Below are 19,947 nucleotides of genomic sequence, written 5' to 3' on the forward strand. Positions count from 1 at the left end.
AGCACAGTTTGGGAGGCAGGGGAGGCCATCTGTTTCCAGCTGGTGTCTCCACACCACTCTCATGTCAGCTTCTGTCTGTGTCCACTCATATTCTGATGCTTCTGCCTCCCTTTTAGGAAGACCTTATGATGATACTGGATAATGATGGCCACCTCTCTACCTCTAGACCTTCCCTAATCTCTCCACAGAGGCCCTCCTCTTCATAAGGAACCGTACAGAGAGCCCTAGGTCATGGACACGATGTCTGTGGGCATTCTGCCCACTAGAGAGCTGCGTTCTGAGCCCTGCTTTGTCACCTCCCCATCCTGGAGTATGCTTGTTTTCCCTTCTCATGGTGAATGTCCACTCAGTATTAAAATGCTGTCTACTGTGGTGATGGATGTCAGGGATGAGGTCACTCTGTACTTACATGTGGCTCATCAGAGCATGGCTGCCAGCAAGGAACTGAGGGTTTGGGTCTCGGTTGCCATCACTCACCCTGTGTTGGTACAAACTCAACCCCAACTGGCAGTTGAGAAAAAGGACATCTTTCCTCACTGTAGCTCAGAATCTAAGCCACTGGAAGGATTCATGGCTCCCCTCATCCCTGTACACCCCCAAACTGAGGAGTTTATTTGGAGCACTGTTCTTTTAGGGAAGCGTGGAGGGAAGGCTCAGACTTCTGTCTGGATGGAAAGATGCCGTGTGAAACAATCTAAGCCCTGCTGCTTCCCAGCAGATCTGCAGCAACAGAAGTAGGGGTCCTGAGGGAAGGCTCCCCAAACTCTTAGTATGAGTTCCCTCCCTGGTAAGGTGGCCATAGATGTCAGAGCTAGGGGTTCAGGGCTACAGCCTGCCTCTCCCTGTTGAGCTTTCTCGTTCATATCACCGAAAAGTTGGCGGCAGTACTGTTTCTGGAAGAGGTGCCTGTGATTGTGATGGCTCACTGGAGGGAATATGAAAAGATTATTAGGATCTCTGTGTGAGACATGTGTGTTTATGTGTATGCATGTTATTGGGGTACATGTGTGTGTCTGTCTATATGGAAGCCAGAGGTCAATGTCTTATGTCTTCTTCAATCGCTGTCTTTTGTGAAGCAAAAGACCCTGAAGCTCTCTGTTACAGCTAGGCTGGTTGGCCAGGATGCTCCTGGGACCTGCTTGTCTCCCCCCAGTTCTGAGATTACAGTTATGCACCACTATGCCCAGCTTCTTATGTGGGTGCTCCAGACTGAAGCTTGGGTGCTCATGTTGACACTGCAGTCACAGTCTCTGACTGACCTATCTCCCAAACCCTGGTTAGGAAGATCTTGATGGAAAGGTACTGAACTAGTGTGAAGGAAAAGCTCGCTGTGGCCAGAGGCAGGCAGACATGATAGCAGAGAGTCAGCCAAGCAGCTGGACCTGTTGCTTTTTGCATTAGTTCCCTTGGCACAAAAAATAAAATAAAATAAATAAAAGAATGTCATACCCACACAGATCTCCAGCTGACTTCCCAGAAGGGAAAAATCTCTCAAGTCCAGGTCTGGGCATCATTGACCACTGAGATTCCAGGTCCTTGAAATCCTGGGTAATAGGGCAGATTCCAGGCCAAGGGTCATGTTAGTGTTAGCCCAGTGTATGACCTGTGCCCATCTGAATATCACCTCAGCCTGAGGCTTTCTGCACTGGGCCCTGAACCCTGGTGAGCTGTGGGCAGAGGTTGCTGGGCTCTCCAGCACGCAGGTATCTTTGAAGAGGTTTGGGGGGTTATTGTGTTCTAGATGGAGTCATTGATCCTAACTCCCCTGAAAGCTCCCTGACAATGCAGAGGCTCCACGGGAGGGGACAGAGTTTCCTCTCGTTAACCTTGTTCATCCTGTGCATGATGGTGTTTCAGTTGTCAACCGGACACAATGAAGAATCCTGAGAAGAAAGTCTCAGTGGGAAATTGTCTAGATCAGCAGGCTGGCATATCTGTGGGGTTTGTGGTTGCCTTCATTGATGTGGGAAGACATAGCCTAAAAGGAGACAGCACCATTCCCTGGTTTGCAGCTCTAGACTATTTAAGAGCAGAGAAAGCTATCCAGCCACCAGCATGTGTGCAATCTCTTCTCTGTTGCTTGACTGCGGATTTGATGTGTCTTGTTGTCTGACGTTCCTGCTTAATGGTGCCTCCCTGCTGTGATGGTCTGCTACCCAGAACTGTGAGCTTAAACAAGCCCCTTTCCCCTAAGTTGTTACTTGTCGGGTTATGTTACCACAGCAGCAGAGAGGAAGTCAAACCCCTGGACGCAGGAGCAATACAAGCCCAGCTGTTATAAGAAGTCCATCTGATTGCATCCTCCTTGCTGGCAGGTGCTGTGTGCTTAGCTTACTTTGTGGTTACTTCATTACTTTGCCCCTCATGACTCCTAGGTTTGTGCCCAGCATGCAAATACTTATCACATGACTTCGTATCACACATGACCTTAGAGAGCTGCACCATGAGAGTTGGCCCAGGATGGCTAATGAAGTGCACAGATGCTAGACCAGAGCCTGGAGTTCTTCATGCATAGTGGCTTTAACTTACCATTCCCTTGAGATGAAGTAAGAGCAGAAAGTGCCTCTGCCACCCTCACAGACCCATAAAAGTCCCCCCTTCTTATTTCCAACGCCTCTGAAATACTAACATGTTGCATTTTCCCTGAACTGGTTTCCATAGTTTCTCGCTCTGGTTTTTACAGCACCCTTGGGTGCCTCCTGTCCTCTTAGATTCTCACAATCATTGACTTCCAACAGAAAACCAAAGCAGCACAATACAGCAGTTTTAGCTGCATTGGAAGAAGTACAAGAAGGAAAAGTGCCACCAAATCCAAGCAGGCAGACTGGGTGTCACACTCTAAGGCTTATACTAGCTGCCCTAGGAAAAGAGATGGCTTCCCAAAGCCAATGTCTTCTCAGGGATGTTTCGGGCTCTGCAGGGTCTTGGAGCACAACTACAACCATACGGGGTTTCTGATTTACATATACTTGTACTTATTCTTCCCTTTTCATAGAAAATAAGTATTTTTACAGGTGAAGAGTGTTGTTAAAAACAAAATACAGCAGAGGTCTGAGCAAGAAACCTTGGGAAGTGAGTCTGCAGTGACAAGAATGTCACCACTTGGGCATTGGAGAGATTGGCTATAAACAGTGAAGAGTATGCACTGTTCTTACCGATGATTCACTTGTTCTCCCAGCACCCACATCAGAGGGCTCACAGCTACCTGTAACTGTGGCTCCATGGGATCCGACACCCTCTTCTGGCCTCCAAGGGCACCTGCACTAATGTGCACATTCCTAGGCACAGAAACACACATAGGCATCTAATTTTAAAAATAAAATAAGCTGGGTGTAGTGACTCACATGTCTAATCCTAGTACTTGGCAGGCAGAGGCAGGTGGATCTCTGAGTTCAAGGTCATCCTGGTCTACATAACAAGTTCCAAGTCAACCTGTTTTACACGGTGAAAACTGCTTCTCAAAAACAAAAGTTTAAAGTTTCAGATTTGTTAACAAAGCTTTAAAAGATCACCATCTGCTAAGGCTGTGTTCAGGAGTGTGCTCAGATCCAGAAACTCTTAGCCTAGATTATGTGCTTTCCAACTGCTTGACCTGGCATTGGAGAAGCAGCTGACCTCAGTTCCCCCATCTTTAGGATGACAGTTATGGTGGTATGTATCTCACAAAACTAGGAGAATGAAATGAGCCAATATTTATAGAACTGTGAGAACAAATCTTGGTACACGGTAAGCATTTGATTAGTGCAAGCTTGGTAAGATGCTGAGCACCCATGGAGACCAAGGTTGATGGGTGCTAGCTAGGTGGGTTTGTGTCTAGGGAGGATGGAGAGGGAGCCAGCTGAATGCAGAGCCTTGTGGTGGATGCTAGCTCTTCGCGCAGCCATGTGGGGACTCTTAATTAAAACATGGATTCCACTGCTGGCTTTTGTTGTTAATATTTTGGGTGAGTCATTTATCTCCCTCTGCCTTGGGGTATTTGTAGGGAATGCTGGGTTACAATGACAAATAGGCTTCATAATTTCAGTGGCACAGCGCAGCACAACTTTATTTCCTGCTCTGGGACAAATGCTGGGCAGGTGTTCAGATGTTGAAGGCAGCTGCCCTCTGCATGGTCATTTGGTGACCAGGCTGATTCTGGCTTTCAAAAATCACGCTAAGAATCAACATCCTTGCCATGATGGGAAGGGCACAGTGGGATGCCTGCTTGGTGCTCCCTAAGCTGCATCACCACGGGCAACTGGTAGGCAGGGTGTGATGATGTAGCTAAACTGAGTGGCAAGAGAACCTACATGCTATCCTCAGTAAGTCTAAGGCAGACCGGACCTTGCTGGGTGCCTCCATTTGCTCACTTGTAAAATCCCACGTGATGCTCCCTGACTTACAAGGATCATCATGGAAGCTCTGTGTTCTAAAAGGAGCCAAACCACCTGAGCTAGAAAGACCATGCAGGTGGGGCAGGGGTGGAGGGACGGGGGGGGGGGGGGCAGTCATTGTCTGGATGCAGTGACTTTGGCTTGGGAGAGTGAGCTGGGGACCTGTTGACATCTGGGCTTCAGTCCTTTAGTGTCTGCTGACCGAATCAATTCAGCTCAACCAGTTTTCACATAGGAGGGGGTGACAGAGGCCCTATGGCAAGTTTGGTAACATTACCAGGGGAGAGCAGGTATGAATTAGATTGACAGTACAGTAAGACATGCAGGATAGATGCATGCTAAATTCAGACCAGGGACTCAGGATAGCTTTCTCAAGAACGGAAGGAATGTGTCCAGTAGGTAAAGGAGAGACAGCAGCCCGTGAAGGTCCTGGGTGAGAGAGAGTCTAAGTGAGAAACTGAAAGTCATGGGACCAGAGTGGCTGGTGCACAGGGCAGAGTTTTGGAGGAGACTGTAGATAGTCACAGAAGCCCACCTTCCCATGGGAAAGGTGGCCATTTCCTGAAGCCACGGTGATGTGTACTTACAGCCCTCACTAAAGCATCTCATCTCCAGCCAGTTCCATCTGTTGCATCGTGCAGATCATTAACCTAGTCCCCGAGAATGACGGGCAGATAGTGGGGAGACTATGCTCTGTGTTTAACTACATCTGGCCCACAAAGGTCACCCCCATTCTCAGCACACACCATTTATTTGGGAGGAGCTGAGCTCATGAAGTATGTGTCTTCCTAGGTGGATTCAGGGTTTCTTCAGAGTGGGAGGCAAAGACTAAGCTTGGTCAAGGCTGCAGTGCCAAGTGGCTGGCTTCTAGCTACATACATTACAGTCTTACAGGAGCATGCCCCTGTGCTTTCAGATATAGCCCTGGGTGTTTAACGCGGCTGTCTGTCAAGAATGCTCAAAATATCAGCCAGTAATTCAGTAAACTCAGCGTATTTGTATGTGGGTGTGTGTACATACGCTCATGCAAATGCATGTACATGCAAGAGAGAGACAGAGTGAGAGAAAGCAATAGAAAGAGAGAGAAGAGGAAGTAAATGAGGTAGAGTTGCTAGAACTGGCACTGGCTGAACCCCTGATTTGGGGGTGAATCCTATTCTTCAGAAGTCATTTCCGGCGAGAGTGACCTTGACTCTCAGAAATCTAGCTGTGCTGATCTTCCTGGAACTATGACTAATTTTTGATTCCCTGGTTCCATCCACCAGGCATTAGCCAAAGTACCAAAATATACCCTCAATTTGCAGAGAAGTGGAAGGTGTTTAAACACAGAATCAAAATAAAGGGTAATTTTTCATCTGTCCCTGAAGCCTCTCATTTTCCATCAGCATAGAAACAGAGTGGGTGGCAGTGGGGTCAGGTGGAGATGGCAGATCAGTGCATTAGTGGTCCCTGGAGAGGACAGCACTCACCAGTGAGCTTGGGAGCAAAGCTGCAGCCAGGAGACATCTCTGCCCCCCCGCAGTTGTGGGGCCCTCAGCTTCCAGACTGTAGAATTGAAAGGAAGCCACTGGTCCCTCATCCATCCGAGCTGAGCAAGGAGCAGACTCCTCCGGGTCCCTTGTGTGACACATCTGGTTTGGCCAAGGAGCTCTGTTCTTCCTCTTCTTTTGGCTCACACAGCCAGCTTGGTTTGGGGTTGAAGCGTAGGTGATGAGGCAATTCTCATGGACCTCAGAGACGGCCAGGAACCCTGGGGGAATCTGCACTATTTTCTGCCCCAAATTCAAGGTTTCCTTTGGTTGACCTTCATCCACCCTTTTAGTGATGTTTCTCCCCCAACCCCTTCCAGTATTGCTTTCTTTCTAACCGTGTGTTTCAATGTATTCCTTCTGAAGTTCCTATACTAGAAAGCTAATCCCCGGTGCAGTAGTGTTGGGATGTGGGCATATGAGAGGTGAGCAGGTCAAGAGGTCCCACCCTTAGGCATAGACTGAAGTCTTCATGCTTGACTAGGCTAGTTATCATGGAGTCTGACCCTCTTATACCCTTCCATTTTCCATGAGCCAGCGTGGCACAGAGGCCCTGGACAAATGCCACACCATGCTTTTGTACTTGCTAGCCTCCAGAACTGTGAACCAAAGAAATATCTTTATAAATTACCTAGCCAGTGACATTCTTTCATAGGAGGAACAAACACACAGGCAAAACCAAAACCAAAAAAAATTGCAGACTTAAGATTCTGGCTTTTGTCATCTGTGAATACATTCTCTTCTCTCCCCAAGACTCAGCAGAGGCCTCCTGTCTGTTTCCTCTACGCCTGCTCCTTCTCGGTATAAAGCCACTGGGATTCACCCATGAGGCTACCTTCTGATGACTGTATCCCAATCCCCTCCTAATGACCAATCACTAAACACTGTACCTGGATCAAGTTACCACAGTGGAGATTAAATGTCAATACAGACTGCCTTGGGGATCACACTCAAATCTTATCTAAATCAGAGCAATATCAACACTCATTTATTTAGGCATTTGATTCTTTGAAAAACAAGTTCTTACCATGAGGTCCAAGCTGGCCTGGCCTCCTATTCACTATGTAGCCTAGATGGCCTCAAATTCTCTTCAATCCGCTTGCCTTATTCTTACAAGTTCTGGGATTATAAGCATACACCACACTGAGCTTCAATGTCTTACTTTAATTAGCAAATCACTGTCAGGATTCAGAACTATTTTTCTGTAAAAAGCAGTGTTTTTTCTTCAGGACCTTCTTTGTGGTTGGCTTACGATTGGTGCTCAGTAGATACCTACTGAAGTACTGATATAAAATATTAACTTTTTCCTAGCTTGGTACCAAGCATGCAATACACACTCAACTATCAAGTCTCTGTTAGATTAGAAATAATTAAAGGCTGAGTTAGTCAGTAAAGGACCTGCTACACAAGTCTGAGGATCTGAGTTCGAATCTCTAGCACCCACATAAAAGCTGGGCATGGTTGCCTATGTCAGCAACCCTCTTACCGTGAGGAGTGGAGACAGGTGGCTTCCCCAGAACTTCCTGGTTTGTCAGCTTCTCCGAATCCATGAGCTCCAGGTTCAGTTGGAGACCTTGTCTCAAGAAACTCAATGGAGAACAAATGAAGATATCTTGACATAGACTTTTGGTCTCCACACAAATGCGCACACATGCACACATAAAATAAAAATAAATATAAATAACCAATTTTTGGAAAAGGAGAATTCTGACTCTCCCTTCTGATGGGGAAGGTAGGTTAAACTGGGGTTCCAAGAGACAGCATGGCTTTCCATATTCTCCTGGCACTCTACTGATGGTTGTGTGGCCTCTGACCCTAACAACCCTAATCTGGACTCCGTGAGCTGAATGACAAGGGGTTCTGTGTGGGTCTTGTGGTCTCTGGGATTCTCCATGCTGTTATTTTCATCCTCTGAAGAAGTCAATTAGGACTGGTGCTCGTTAACTGGCTATTACGCAACTGAGACTCATCCTCTTGTTAGTGAGGATGGACTCATTGCCGAGACCGCAGTGGGTACCTCTGATTATTTGCTGGTCTCAGGAGAGCAGAGACCCAAAGGCTGCTGAAAATGAGTAGAAATGTCCCTCTCTCCCCAGCAAATGGGAAAGCCATGATTCAGAGCTGAGGAGTCTTTCTCACATTGAAGAAGGAAGGAGCTGCCTCAAGAGAGGAGCTCTGCTCTGGCAGCCCGACAAGCCTGAGAACAGTGCAGAGGAGGGACCAGCCCTTCTGGAGCACCGAATGCCAGGCTGTGCTCTTGGCCAGCTCTGTGTAGGCTACAGTGTCTATAATGAGCTAATTCACACAGAGATGGAAATAACCAACAAGCAGCATTTGCATTTTTAACCAAAGGGATGCATAATTTATAGAAGTCCTTCAGACATCAAGCCAACCCTGGGCCCGTCTGCCGAAACAGCAGAAAGACTGTAACATCCGCGGGCTCAAGAGAGTCCAGGGAGCAGCATGACAAGTGAAGTTTCAGTGCTCTTAGTGGTAATGCTTCCGTTCCAAGATTCTTAACATCATTCGTGGGCAGATTGGCCATATGTAGTGATCCCAAGGGGTTAAAGAGGACTGAATCTGGGAGGATCAAGGTCCTGAAAGGTAAATTTGCCAATGGATGCAAATAGGGAGTTCAGGAGGGCGATGCCCTCCACAGATGGGTAAGGTAGGTGGCACTGCCATCGGGTATGAGAGGAGACTGTATTGGATGTGACCTCCCTGTGTTTAGTTCTCCACGTTTGACCCACTGCGAAAGCATATGGCTAACCCTGAGAGATGTCCGTGAAGGGTTCTCTGTATGCAGCTATGTATCAGAGAGGGCTGGCTGGGCTGAAGCTCAAGTTCCACATACGCCCATTGCTAATGTTCTCTAATGGGAGACAGTCATCCCATCAGCTCCTTGGGGCTGACCCTGCTCGAATCTTTTTCGGTTGCATGGACAGAAGCCATGACAGTGGTCCTTTGCCTTTCAGCCACCATGAAGCCTTTATCTTTAGGCTTTGGAAACTCCAGAGAACAACTGGGACTTTCTTCCTAAATCTTAAGCGTCCTCCCATCACGCTTGTGACTTTCTTCTCTGTGCCCACAGCCTGCGTTACTCCCACAGATCCCCATTCTCCATAGCCACAGAATCTGTCTTTCTGCCCCTCTGATGGAAACAACTCTCCCCACTTTAGACCTTTGCCTAGACCTGGACGGTCTGCTCTCAAGTCTGCCATGGCTTCTGCTTTCTCAGTTCCCCAGAGAGATGGTCACGGACTGTCCCATCTCACAGGGCTCCAGCTTCCTCTTCAGCGAGCCCCTCAGGGTCAGTCTTATTATCTGAACTAAAAGTGTGTGCTGCTTGCTCTGGTGAACATCAAGGCATGAACATCTGACTTGATAAACACTGAATCCCAGGTGCCTGGGGCACTGATATCAGGAGGAGGGTCTGAAAACCATGCCTCTTGCTGAACACAACATAGTTGTGCGTTGGGCTCCCTATATTGACATAAGTAATTGTCCATCACACCAACTCCACGTGCCTGGTACTGTTACCTTACATGCAGGGGAATGAGAACTCAGATGCAAGTAGGCATGTAAGTAATTCCCATAAGTAAGCATGATAGCAGGGTTTAGACCCAGGTCTACCTGCCCTGGGAGCCCACACACATTCTCTAAAGAACAGTGAAAAGCTTGACATGTTACTCACAGGCTGCGACAGCAAACTACATGGGCTGGGGGAGATGAAGCAACAGCAAAGTATTTTGAGATCATGGAGCCAGCAGGATTGCTTTCTGCTGAGGTTTTTTCCTAGGGCCACATATGCTGTCTTCGTATTCATCTTGCCTTTCCTCTCTAGACATAAAGGGGTCTGAGTGCCTCCTCTTCTTACTAGGAACCCCATCTTTATCACACCACAAACCTTACTGGCCTCCTGGAAAGCCAGATTCCAAATGCAGTCATAGGGTGGTTAACCTTTCAACACTTGGATGTTTTCTTTTTTCTTTTTGTCTTGCTGCAACAGAATACCTGACAAAAAAACCAACTTAAAGGAACGAGAATGAAGTAGTTTTTTGGTTTATCTTTCTGGTTTTATTTTTTGTTTGTTTGTTTGTTTATTTATTTATTTATTTTACCACAATTTGCAGGTACTTCCCATCATGGTGGGGAAGGCATGGTGACAGGAACATGAGGTAACTGGTCACACTGCAACCACAATCAGGAAGGAGAGGTAGAAAGCAGTGTTCAGCTGGGCAGTGCCAGCTTTGTTTAATCCTGGACCCTCCCCAGCCTAATGAGCGACTCTGCCTATATCCTGGGTGAGTTTGCCCACCTCAGTCGCCTTAATCCAGACAACCCTTCACAGGCGGCCCAGAGACCAGCCTCCTAGGTGACACTGGATCCTGTCAGGTTGACAATATTACGTATCATCATGCTCACTCATTATGGTAACGAAAATAATAGTTGCCAAGAAGTGCTTCAGGCATTAATGAAGATAGAAACTTAAGAGTTTGGGATCACGGACTCAGTGTGCTGTGTGCTCTTCTAATGGTGAAAGAGGCCTTTGCTATGGATTCTGGATGCTCCCATTGCAGCCTCTTGGCTCAGAGGGGCCACTGGGGTGGACACATGTTAAGAATGTGTCAATTAGATAATCAATTAGCTTAATTTCAAAGTGGCCACCAGGGAAAGATGGATCTGAAATTGTTTAGTCTGCAAGTCACATCAGAGAGCCACGTCAGCATTATATCACGCTCCAGCCCCCAGAGTTTAGGCAGGATATGAGGAATCTGGAAGAGGTCCAGAAATAAACAAGGCCAGATGAAGGGGAAGCAAATGAGGCTGTGAGGAAAGGTAATAAGAGTCGTGGGCTTTTTATTGTTTCAAATCCCAAGGCCTAAGAGAGTCTGGCAAATCGGTAATTTACTGTCTTATAGGGGGCTGAAGGGGGAATGCTGACCAGTTTTCTCAGGAAACTTAATAGGAAACTTGGGCTTTAGCCCAGCAAGAGGGCTGATGTTGGAGGGTGCAAATAAGCCATCATTCAGATTTTTGGTGTGACTCAAGACTGAATTGGCCAGCAAAGGAATCACACCCTGTGGGCTTGTTCTGGCAGCTACCTGTTGTGAAAGGCTGAACATGAAAGGAGGTTCCAGACTTTGTCTCCCCAGTGGAATTCCTGCCCCTCATGGATAATTTCCCTTACAGATCTGTGTCCTGGGGTGAACTGTAGGGACCCCAGGAGCTGTCTCTCTCTGTTTTATGTCCCCCACGGTCGCTGCATCTTCACCAGCTGAAGAACTTGACTGGGGCTGGGAAGGCAAGGAATGTAGCTCAGTTTGTAAAGCACTTGCCTAGCATGCAAGAGGCCCTGGGTTCAATCCCGGCACTGCACAAACCAGGCGTCATTGGTGCACGCTTAGAATCCCAGCACTTGGGGGGATGGAGACTAGACAATCAGAAGTTCGAGACCAGCCTTGGCTACAGGAAGCTGAGTGGGGTGGGCAAGTGGGAGAATGAATGAAGATTAGCTGGATGCTGAGCTGCACCTCCTGGCGCTGTCAGTGTCTTGGGGGACAGAAAGGATGCACAGTTCCTCACTGTCACCCTCAGCAGGCTGTCAACTTTCCCTGGAGTTCTAGAAAACTCAACAGTGGCCAAACTCGGCTTTGTAGGACACTGAAAAGAATTTCGGGACTAGCTAGTTTATGAAGCACAGTTGGAAATTTTATTAATAAAGGCTTAATCTCAAAGATAGGGAGAAAAAGAGGTGCTCAGAGAAAACAAAAAACCAAAGTGTAGTTCAGGCTTCTCCAGGAAAAGCCACAGCTCATTGTTTTTATAGTGCAGCATTTAGGAGGGGTTTGAAGCTACTGTCTTATGACCAAGTAGTTCCTGGGGGGCACCTGACTGTGCTGGATTTGGTTAAGACCAACTCTAGTCCACGGGCATTTAGGAGCTAGGACATGTTTGCTATAAACGGTGAGTTTTGTTTGATAATCGGGCAATGTCTTCGGAAAGGAATGAGGCTCCATCCAAGATCGCCACAGTGGGACTTAAGTCTGGGTCACAGACCATAGCTACCTTAACACATCTGTCTGCGGAAGGCACGTTAGCTTTGCATCAGCAGCTTGGCTGCAGGCATTAGCTGTGTCCGGACTTCTGCTTCTCTGCTGGTGAGAGGCTTCTATCAGACTCCAGCAGGAGGGACACTTCTTCTCATGTCTCCATAATTCTCCCCTTTCAAGCCTGTCTGAGCTTTTCTCCTCTCCGGATAGTACTAAGTCTACCCACCTGCAGGCAGGCGATCACACCTGGCATGGCCAGAATATCAAGGAACCTTATTTATGAGTAATGGGTACAGTACCCCACCTGCCCATTTGGCCTTACCACAAAAGAGAATTGACTAAAAGTTCTCACTAAGACATTAATAGGCAAATAAAGAGTTAACAGGAGCCCCCTCTGGGAGTTAATTTAGAAAGAGTCTTATAGGATGATGGGCAATAAATGGAAAAGGAAATAATGTTTCTAGAGACTCATTTTTCTTTTAAAACATAGCCGACTTATCAAAGAGAAGCAATTGTTTCTACTATATCATTCAGTTTGGTGACTCCACGAAGATGTCTTATCAAATTCAAGCTCATTCATTTTTCTCCACTGGCAGATAAAATTGCATGTGTTTCTCATGTATAACATGATGCCCAGAGGCACATACATATTGTGGAATGATGTCTAGCTGGTGTTCCGCTAGTCGCCATGCTTGTGTGAGAACACAGAACTTCCACTCTGTCAGCGTTCCTCAACATCAACTTCTGAAACCCAGATCAAAGCCAGGCACTTGCACAGGTGTGGAAGGTGGGAAGCAGAATGAACCAGGTCCTGCCTTTGTGCGGCCTGGGATTCCCAACAGCCAAGGACAACCCAGCTGTCTTTAGCAAGGAGGAAGTGATTCTTGCCTAGGAAATCCAGTCCCTGGCTAGATCATGTGATTGCTGGGCTAGGGACAGCTAGGGATGCCCACACCCACATTCAACCCAATCCAGAGGTATTAGGTATATAATTAGTATAGGGTTGGGGGAAAATTATGTAGGCACAGGGATATCTTTGGAAAAAAGAGGGGGGATTGGATGGAACAATAGATTAATGTAAGCTTATACTAACAATAATAGTGAGTAATAGAGCGAATGCTTGTGAGCTATTATTTATAGGCAATTTACATTGGTATAGATTCTTATATATTGATACAAACTTAAATTATATTGAATATGTTCCTATTTTCATCTACAATATTTATATATCTAGGTAAAGTTTTTTGTCATATTGTATGCATGCATGCTTCTACCTCTGCTAAAAACATTTTTGTATATTGATACAATTTTAAGTTGTATTTATCATATTGCAGTATACATTTATGTTTGTCATACTTATAGTTAGACTAATCAGGTTCTTTAGATACATAGGGTTGTATTTTGCATAGATAGGTAATCTTCAACCACTTCAAAGAGCTGTAGAATATGACATTTAAATAACTTAGGGTTCTGTTGACGTGAGACACGATTGTTCCTGGCAGCACCCATATATTCCAGAGAGAATGTTCAGCACTGAAGACACTCCACTTGGAGCTTGTTTTCTTCTTGGCAAAACTGGCCTTTGGGCAAGGAACTGTCCATGCATCAACCACTGACAAAATGCATGATTTCAAGACAGCACAAGCAGGATACAAGAAAAAAGATTGTTAAATCTTGCCAAGACAGGGTAAGATGGTTTTGAAAAATTTCTTGCCTCTGAAAATGGTCTGTCAGTTACTCTAGGCCTTAGCCAAAGCTGGTTGCTCCAACGTTGTAAATGAGACATTGGGTGATTGACCATGTAGTAACTGTCTCTTTCATCCTGTCCACCCTTTGTCCTCAGCACCCAATTGGTTCTCTGTTTTTCAAAATGTCACCTTGTTCCAAACCACTCTGTAGTGCAATGGAAAAAAGCTATGCATACAGATCACAGGCACAGGGACATGGTATAGGTGAGTCTCCATAAACAACCCCGCTTAAAAGCCCCCTTTCTGAGATATTCCCACCCTCCCCTGCCTCCAACCCATGCTGAAGCTGAGCACCACACTCTGAAAACAAAAACAACCACACTAGTTTCTCTCCTGGAGAACTGCATTCTCTGGGGGTGTTGGTCACTTTCGGTTGCTGTGGCAAAATACCAGAGGACACTGAATGGTGAAAGATTGACTGCAGCTCTGAGCTTCTTAGGTTTCCATCCAAGGTCACCCAGATCAGTTGTTTTAGGCCTGCAACAGGTGGCGGGAATGTGTGGAAGGAGGAGGCTGCTCAGTTCATTATAGCCAGGGAGTGGGAAGACAGAGAGAAGAGACCAAGGGCGAGATAAAGCCTTTGGGGTCATCCTCAGTGACTCACTTCGCCAAAGGGGCCCCACCTTCCACAGTTTCCACCACCTCCCAACTGCTCTGTTCAATTACAAGTCTAGCAATGGGTCAATTGCTGATTGGTTGATAAAATCTCTGCCTGAACCCCCAGCTCTGAACATTGCACTGGTTACCTAGCTCTTAGCATGAGAATCTTTGGGGAACTTTTTTTTTTTTTAACTTACAGACAAAATTGCATGTGTTTCTCATTACAGCGCACACAGTGCCTTCGGCACACAGGCATTATGAGATGCTTGGATCTGCTTAAGCCCTCTCAGCCCTGGAGTTCCCCTCTTAGTGCTCCCGTTCACACTCTGCACACGCTCCCGCTGGTGTCCCAGCTGAGGAGGGACAGACTGAGCTAACGTAGTTCCCCAGGTTGCACGATGAGAGGGAATGCCCATCTCCTCTCCAGTGTGTGTGTGTGTGTGTCATTTCTTGTCCTGGGACATTCTCTACCCACCGGGCCTACCCATTCCCACACTCTTCGCCTCAACCTTGCATTCTTCCATAGGAAATATAACCCTGGTGCCTAAAGAGAAAGAAGGCAGGCAGGGAGAAAAAGAAGAAGGGCAATAAAAACAAGATCCCAGCTAAAGAAGTAGGGAAACTCATTACTCTGACTTCTTCCCAGACTCATTTCCCTGGGCATCTGTTTTGTGTCGTTTGTACTTTTCAACACTGAGCCTACATCTACTTTAACATCTTGCTTATAACAAGTAATTTTGTGTGTTTGTGTGTGTGTGTGTGTGTGTGTGTGTGTGTGTGTGTGTAAAGCTGATTCCCAGTTTCCTCTATGCCCTCCTTAGGGCTAACACCTACCTACCTTGCCTAACTATTGTAATTAGACCTCAAATGAAGTGCTCATGACTGACAGAGTTGAAGGTTCCGTGTTCCCTCTCCCTGATAAGGAGATCCCAGCGATGACTTGTTTTGAATTCTCACTCCTGATGCTGCCTCTTAGGGCTGAAGCAATTCTTGTTAAACAACAAAATTTTCTATGAAAGACATCTTGCTGGGAAAGGAGGGATAATGTCTGGTTGGACAAGCATAGCCAGTTCTTGTATGGCAAGTGTCAGCGGGTTCCGGCACTGTTATTACTGCTATTACCCTTCTCTAAAAGGCTTGAAGCAACTCTGCCATTTGGAAATGAACTGCACCCCTTGGGGTTCTCCTCTGCATTGCTCAGTTGGCATAGCAGACCAGGAAAAGTACCCCACTTATTATAAATGCTATCACCCAGCACCTGCTTCCTGAGGCTAGCTCAGCACCTAGCCAGGTGCCAGGGGAGGAGCAGAAGGGTGAGGTCTGTGTCTGGGGTCTTTGGAAAAGAGCTAACTGTATAGTCAGGTACTGGTGCCCAGTTCCTGTATATCTAAGAAGCAGTGGGCAGAGTCTGGCTTATGAAATGAAAGTCTTGGTGTGCGAATGGGCTGTGGGCCTTAACGACAGTGAGAGCAAATAGTAGCATTTGATAAGCACCAGGGGCATCAGTCAATGCTAGCGATCAGCAATTGGAGCTTAGAGGCCAGAAGCAGGAGGAGAGCCCCATCTCTGCTTAGGGGACAATCGTTCTGTCAAGTGAGCCTAGAATGCCAGGTTTGGTTCTACAAGTGTTTCCTTTCTTCTAGGCATCAGTACTTTGAAATGTAATAATCCAGTCCTTCCAGATTATGACTCAAAGAAGCACTTTGTACAAAGATCATTGTTAATGTTGCTCTTTGCTTTAGGTCAGGCGACAGTATCCTTCATAATATGGCTTTGGGGAAGGTTTACTTCTCCCTACCCCTTTCCAAGCTAATACATCTTTGTTGTCATAGTCCTAGCCTCTTTTCCCATCACTGGAATAAAACACTCTGTCAAAAGCAACTTGAGGGAGAAGAGCTCACAGCTCAAGGGTGGAGTCCTTTGTGGCATGGAAGTGACTGTGCAGGAGCTTGAAACAGCTGGCTACATCACACACACAGTCAAGAGACAGGGAAAGGCCCCTTTCTCCATCCAGATGGTCCAGAATCCCAGCCAGGGAATGATGCTACCCACAGTAAGTGGGTCTTTCCACCTCAGTCAATGCAATTGAGATAACCCCCCAAAGGCGCACCCACCAGAGAGTCTGCAGGTGATTGTAGGATCTGTTGATGACCCATTGGAGTCATCAACTCAGCAAATACCACAAAGCACACAAAAATATTTTAAATTTGCTACCAGACATCAACAAGTGTCATCATCTGCATGTGTGCCTGAACAATTCTAGGCTTTACTTTTCCACCCAAGTTAAGAAAACAAGCATTTAGTATCGTGTGTAGTTCTTCTTGGTCTACGTATTTCTATTTTTTTCCCTAACGTGGTCACCATACTGTTACTTTAGAGAGCATGTCTGGAACTTTAGATCTTTAGAGGCACAGGGTCAAACTGCTATTTTGAAAGGATATTTCAGCTTACATCCCCACCGGAAATGAGAGCTAATGTCTTTCCTCCCCTCGCCCCTGTTCATCTGGGTGTTAGCATTTCCAAATATCACTACTAATTCGATAATATTGAAATGGTATTTCATTGTTTCAATTTGCCTTTCTTTGATTATTGATGGTGATGAACATGTTTTCATCTGTTTATTGGGACCTGTATTGATTTTTGTAGCTAGCCTGCTTCCTTATCTTTTTTCCATTGACATGTTTTCTCTTTTTCACTGTTGGTTTGTAAAATAACATGGTTTGGGGTTTTTTTTTTGTTTGTTTGCTTGCTTAATCTGTTTAAGACTTTAGCTTCTTAGCATCCAATTTGCAGGTATTTTCCTTCTTTTAATTTGCCTTTTATTTGTGGCACATGGAATATTACAGAAGGGTTGTTTTCATTCTATTTGTTAGCCAAAATTTTTAGTTTTCCTAGTACAACATTTGAATTTGTTTTTATGCTTAGAAATGCTTTTCAGATAGTGATGGTTGTTGCATGTAGCGGTGCATGCCTCCAGTCCAGCACTTGGGGGCTGAGGCAGGAGAATCAAGAGTCTATTGCTATCATGGGACATATAGTCAGAACCTGTCTTAAAAATCAAAACCAAAAACCATGGCTAAGCCATGGTACACAGATATTAGGTCAAACATTATTCTATGTATTAAGATGAATATTAAGATCAGTAAATTTTGAGTAAGGCAGATTACTCTCTGTGTTAGTGGACATTTTCTCATTAGTTGAAGACCTTAATGGAAAAATAAGCTGATCTCAGGCGGGAGATGAGGCTCAGTGGGTGAGTGCTTGCTCTGAGTCTAAGGACCTGTTCGGATCCTCGACACTGATGTAAAACCTAGCATAAAGGGTGCATATCTATAACCCCAGTGTTGGGCAGGTAAGACGTTGAGGGGCAGAGACAAGTGGATGCAAGGGAATCACTGGCAAGCCACCCTAGCAGGAACAGAGGGCCCTAGAGTCAGTGACAGAGAGCCTGTCTCAAAACAGTAAGATGGAGTGACTGAGGAAGAAACCCCATATCGCTCACTGGCCTCCACTTGGGCGAGCACAGGTGAGCTCACCCACACACATGAGCACAGACACACAAAGAAAAAGAAAAGAAGACTGATATTCCCCGAGGAAAAGAGAGTTCTGCCAGTAGGCATCTTTGGGCTTGAGCTGCACCAACCGTTCTTCCTCTGATCTTTACCCTGCCAGTCGGCATGGCGGGTTTTGACCTTGCCTGCTTCTATGAGCACATGAACCAATTCTTCAAAATAGATTGAGTTTCTCACTCCACCCCAACCCTCAAGCCCTCTCTATGCACCAAATTTGTGTGCTGTGGGAGTTGTGTCTCTGTAGAATCCTGACTGATATCCAGACCAAGAATTAAATATTCATCTATATAATTCCTTGTGCTTATCATTTTGTATGATGGTAATAATTGAATCCAGAGCCTTGCACATGACATCCAAGTACTCTGCCATTGAATTACACCCTCAGCTTTTATCTCTATCTCCTCTTAGCACTATTGTGCTTTGATTTTGTATATTTTTTTTCCAGATCATCAAGCATTGAACATTTTCTGTTAGAGATTTTATTTTATCTTTCATGGGGTTAACTAGGTTCACTGACAACTGCCAAACTAGATGCATCTATTTTTCTTCCATTTGAACTGAAATAATTTTTAAAATGTTCCACAAAGAAATGTCATTGGAGATTTACTAGAATTGTGTTAATGCTATATGTGTGTATGTGTACATATATGTATATATGTATATGTATGTAATGATATATATGTGTGTGTGTGTGTGTGTGTGTTTGTATTCATTTCTTTTCTCTTGTTGTGAGAAGACACCATGACAAAAAGCAAGTTTGAGGATAAAGCATTTGTTTTGGCTTAAAGTTCCAAAAGGATACAGTCCACTGAGGTATGGAAGGCATGTGAGTTTGGCCAGGAAGTGGAGGGGGAGACACAGAGAGGAAGGAAGTGGGCCCAACTCTAAGACCTCAAGCCTGCCCCCAGTAGCAAACTTCCTCCCGCAAGGCTCCACCTTTTAAAGGCTCCATAGCCAATAGCGCCACCATCTGGAGAACAAGTGTCAAGCACATGAGCCTGTGGGGTGCATTCCTCTATCAAACCACCACATGGTTTTAGTGGAGAAAATCAAACTCTTTACTATTCTGAGTTCTCCTACTCAGGAATATAGACTCTCCATTTTTTTGCATCCATAATTTTTCTTAACACTCTTGTCCTTTATTCTGTGTGTGTTTTGCTTATTTCACTGGTGTGTTATACTTTGGGTACAGTTGGATTTTTTTTGGCTGTCATATTTTGCTCAGCTACTTCATTTTGTAAACAGAGTCTTATGTATGAAATTAAACTCTCTTGCAAGTTCCAACAGTGACTATTTGAATTATAGATTTCCCCCAGAAGACGATCATTGCTCTTTGTCCCTTTGACTATTGATTTGTTTCTTGTCTAATTGCAATGGCTAGATGTCCTCGTTTGTTTTCTGCTGCTTTAATAAAACACTGATCAAAAACAACTTAGGGAGGAAAGAGTTTATTTGGCTTACCGTTTATAGCCCATCATTAAGGGAAGTCAGGATGGGAATACAGGCAGGACCCTGGAGGCAGGAACTGAAACAGAAGCCACGGAGGAGTGTTACTTACTGACTTGATCTCTATGGCTTTCTTATACTACCCAGGCTCACCTGTCCAGGGATGACTCCAGCACAGTGGCCCTGGCCCTCCCATATCCATCAAGAATTTTTGCCTACAGGTCAGTCTGGTGGAGGCAGTGTCTCAACTCTGAGATCCTCTTTTCCAAGGTTATCAAGTTGACAGAAACTAGCTGTGACAATAGACATTCCAGAAAACAAATCCGTGGCACATGAGCTTTCATTCCAGGCATTCACCACTTGGGTGACGCTGGCTGGTACTTTAACCCAAGGAGCAGTCACCGCATGGGGATGACTCTGGACCTGGCCTAGCACCTGTCCTTCATTGGCCCAGAGTAATGTGTCAGTCTCTAACCATTGAACTGCCAGTGTGCAGCCAAGGTCGTTGTGAGTTCTAGAGCTGAGTTCCTCTGCTCAGGCTCAGATACTCTCCTTGCTAGCTATAGAGATCTGGGCAGGTTACTTGGCTTATAGTGTCTGGCTTTCTTCACCTTTTGAATTTCTTT

General features: G+C 45.7%; 1 protein-coding gene across 1 annotated transcript in view; it reads left to right on the forward strand.

The window, feature by feature from the left end:
- Positions 1-19,947, forward strand: part of Fstl4 (follistatin like 4) — a 430,956-nt gene that overhangs the window by 81,123 nt on the left and 329,886 nt on the right. The window lies entirely within an intron of this gene.

This window comes from Alexandromys fortis, unplaced genomic scaffold (assembly GCF_014885135.2).
Source record: "Alexandromys fortis isolate MF-2015 unplaced genomic scaffold, M_Fortis_MF-2015_v1.1 scaffold_103, whole genome shotgun sequence".
NCBI classification, from domain to species: domain Eukaryota; kingdom Metazoa; phylum Chordata; class Mammalia; order Rodentia; family Cricetidae; genus Alexandromys; species Alexandromys fortis.